Source organism: Cololabis saira, chromosome 2, assembly GCF_033807715.1.
Source record: "Cololabis saira isolate AMF1-May2022 chromosome 2, fColSai1.1, whole genome shotgun sequence".
NCBI lineage: Eukaryota > Metazoa > Chordata > Actinopteri > Beloniformes > Belonidae > Cololabis > Cololabis saira.
The window spans coordinates 49,624,004-49,627,549 of record NC_084588.1 but is presented as its reverse complement, the minus strand read 5'-3'; the positions used below and the strand labels follow the sequence as shown (position 1 = coordinate 49,627,549).

Sequence of the window (3,546 nt, the reverse complement as noted above, 5' to 3'; positions counted from 1 at the left end):
CACACGTTGGCTTCTCCGTGTGTCACTGCAGCCGGCCACAGAGTCTGATCTGCCAGCAGCAGCTGGCACACTGACACCCGACAATGTGCCAACATTCGATGTTTTGTCCTCCATTTAAAAGTCCGAGCGACAGCTGGCACTGATTTCCCCCAACAGTCAAATGTTTTACTTCGGCAACCAAATCATTGGAATTACGCTTTTATGTGTGCACACTTTTCTTTTTAGATGGCCATGTTTGTAAGTGTAGCAACACATACCTATAGTGAGGATCTCTGTTTGAAGCCGCGTCCACGTGAAGCTCCTCGGCGTCTCAGCAGCGTCGCTCCTTCAGCGTCGCTCCTTCAGCAGCGCCCCAGCAGCGCAGACAGATGCCCCAGCGGCGTTTGAGCAGCATAGATCCTCCAGCAGCTTAGATGCTCCAGCAGGTTCTCAGCAGCGCAGACGCTCCAGCAGCGTAGATCCTCCAGCAGGTTCTCAGCAGCGCAGACGCTCCAGCAGCGTAGATCCTCCAGCAGGTTCTCAGCAGCGCAGACGCTCCAGCAGCGTAGATCCTCCAGCAGGTTCTCAGCAGCGCAGACGCTCCAGCAGCGTAGATCCTCCAGCAGGTTCTCAGCAGCGCAGACGCTCCAGCAGCGTAGATCCTCCAGCAGGTTCTCAGCAGCGCAGACGCTCCAGCAGCATAGATCCTCCAGCAGGTTCTCAGCAGCGCAGACGCTCCAGCAGCGTAGATCCCCCCAGCGGCGCTCCAGCAGCGCAGATCTTCCAGGTTCTCAGCAGCGCAGATCCTGCCGCGGCGCTCCAGTAGCGCAGATCTTTTAGCAGCGTCTCCTCAGCGTAGATGATCCAGCAGTTTAGATGCTCCAACAGGTTCTCAGCAGTGCAGATCCTCCAGCGGCGCTCCAACAGCGCAAATCCTTCACCCGCGTCTCCAGTCGCCAGGTGAGCAGATGACAATCAGCTGATCAGCCGCTCCTCGCTCAGAACCTCCGCACGGCTCTATCCTCTGGTGTCCACCACCAAAACGCGACAAAAGTCCATCTTGAGACTCCAGTTGTCGATTATTCAAACAGTTTTCGACTTTGATTGTAGAAGCCAAGCCAACGCTTTAGGCCACTGAGGTGTATTTCGACGGAAGAACCTTTTTGACGCGCTTACTTTGTGGATGCCAGGTGCATGATGAATGAATGTCCATTTCAATTTTCTTTGCGATGCACAATATTGATTTATTTTTACACTCACGTAGTTCAGTTTTCCAGTTACAAACAATCATCATCCTGGTATTGCATGTCAATCAGTGCGTACATGCGTGCGTGCGGTCGAAAACTGTTTCCTCCTGCCAGTCAGAAACACACCTGTTGAGCCATCAAAGGTTCACGGGCTAAATAGGTTTTACCATCACTCATCAGCCAATCAGCACCTTGATCTGCTCTTACAGTAAGTGCATGTGTGTATTCCTGTCTACTGTATTTATGTTCATTGGCTCCATAAGCTTTTGATACTGTAGCTTCTCCAGGAGACCAATTCACGTGTGTGTGTGTGTGTGTGTGTGTGTGTGTGTGTGTGTGTGTGTGTGTGTGTGTGTGTGTGTGTGTGTGTGTGTGTGTGTGTGTGTGTGTGTGTGTGTGTGTGTGTGTGTGTGTGTGTGTGAACAAATAAAAAAAAAATAAAATAAAAACACGTCCATAAGTGCTATTCTAAGGAGAGGTTAATAAACCCTGAGATCTCCTATATGTGACAGATCTCTCTCAACAGACGACACGTTTCTCCACAGCTTTGTTCTGTGTCCCCAGGTTAAGACCTATTGGTTTAATATATTCAGTTTAATATCCAAAATACTTCACATACAGCTAGAGACCGATCCATTCATTATTATTTTAGGAACATCAGATGATGTTATAAAGTTAAGCAACTTCCAACAATGTTTCCTCTCCTATAGTCTTATTATGCAAAAAAAGTTACTTCTCATGCATTGGAAGAAAAAAGATGTTCCCGCCACAAAGATGTGGCTCAGTGACCTTTACTAACACACTCCACTTAGAAAGAATAAGATAAAATCTTCTGGATAAACTCACTTACTTTGAAAAAATGTGGTCCCCTCTCATTCATTATCTCACACCTCGTATCAGAAATTGATATTTCCCTTTCACATTAACAAAGTAATGAGTAAAGAGTAAGACTGGCTGGGGCTGATTATGTATTTTTACCTTTTTTTTTATTTATTCATTTCTTTATCTATTGTTGTTCTTAGCTATTTTTCTTTCTTTATATTTTGCATTCCACATTTTATATCAGGTTCTTCATTTATTATGTTCTAAGAAAACAAAAAAGTGCACTATGACCTGTACTCTGTGCACTGATGTGTGTATACTGTAAATTTGTAACTGTACTTTAATGTGCTCAAATAAAACACACTTGACAGAGATACAGTAAATCCTACAAATCTTTTATTTCCTCGGCCGACTCAGGGCCGTCCTCTGAGAATGATTTGCAGACCGACGGCCAAATATATCTGTGAGGGGAACAGAAAAGTGTTTTCTAGGAAACTTAAATGCAAAACTTTGGCAGTGATTCACAATTTGGAGCTGGATCAAGATCACGTGAGCTGAATTTACTGCTGCATCACAATACTACGATCCCCTCAGGTAACCAGGAGTAACCGTGGAAGCTTTTAAAGGGAGGCTGGTTAATTATAAAAGCTGTTTCTTTTCTAATGACAAATCTGGGTCGGTCCAGTAATCTGTTCACTGGTTTCCCTGTTGGTTTGTTTACGCTTCACTGCTCAGGTTTATTATTATTCTGTTCAGGGGATGAATTTTAACCTGTATTTAGTTCAGGCTCTGAGCTCGGGACGCTTCAAACTGAATCAGAGCTAGTCAAATAAGTTCAATTCATATCTAAAGTCTTGATGAACACTGCAGATACAAACGTGTTAGTTACGTATCTGAAAGGCTGCAGTTGCTGCCGTCTTCCAGCAAAAAGGACTTTAAAAAAAATAATAAAAATAAAAGAATAATAATATATATATTGATATATATGTATATATATATATATATATATATATATATATATATATATATATATATATATATATATATATATATATTAATAAAATAAATATATATGATATATTAAAATATATAAGATATATATATATATATTATATTAAATTAAAAATGCATATATATATATATATATATATATATATATATATATATATATATATATATATATATGCTTTAGGTTTTTCCAAACCAACATGGTATTAACCATTAATGCAGACAAAAAAAAAGTACTTTCAACTCCAACGGGAGTTTTCTTTCTAATAAAACTTTGGTAATAAACTATAAACGGCTTGTAAAGTAAAGTAAAGAAATGACGATTGTCATAACCATTAAATAATTATCTTTATTATCTTTATTAATTACACTTCTGTGAGGAAAATACAAAGATGATGATGAATCAATAAATTCCATTAACCAGAAATATGCAAAAATATTCTGATACCTCACAAATATAATACAAACATTTTTATTTTTATGTGTCTAA

At 40.6% G+C, this 3,546-nt stretch overlaps 1 protein-coding gene across 2 annotated transcripts in view; it reads right to left on the bottom strand.

Moving 5' to 3' along the window:
- Positions 1-3,511: 3,511 nt before the first annotated feature.
- The window catches only part of cep89 (centrosomal protein 89), a 106,825-nt gene continuing 106,790 nt past the window's right edge, over positions 3,512-3,546 (bottom strand). For both annotated transcript variants that reach the window (XM_061746816.1, XM_061746824.1), the window contains one exon: positions 3,512-3,546. This exon is cut by the window's right edge and continues 578 nt beyond it. The gene's annotated coding sequence lies outside the window, so the exon portion shown is untranslated.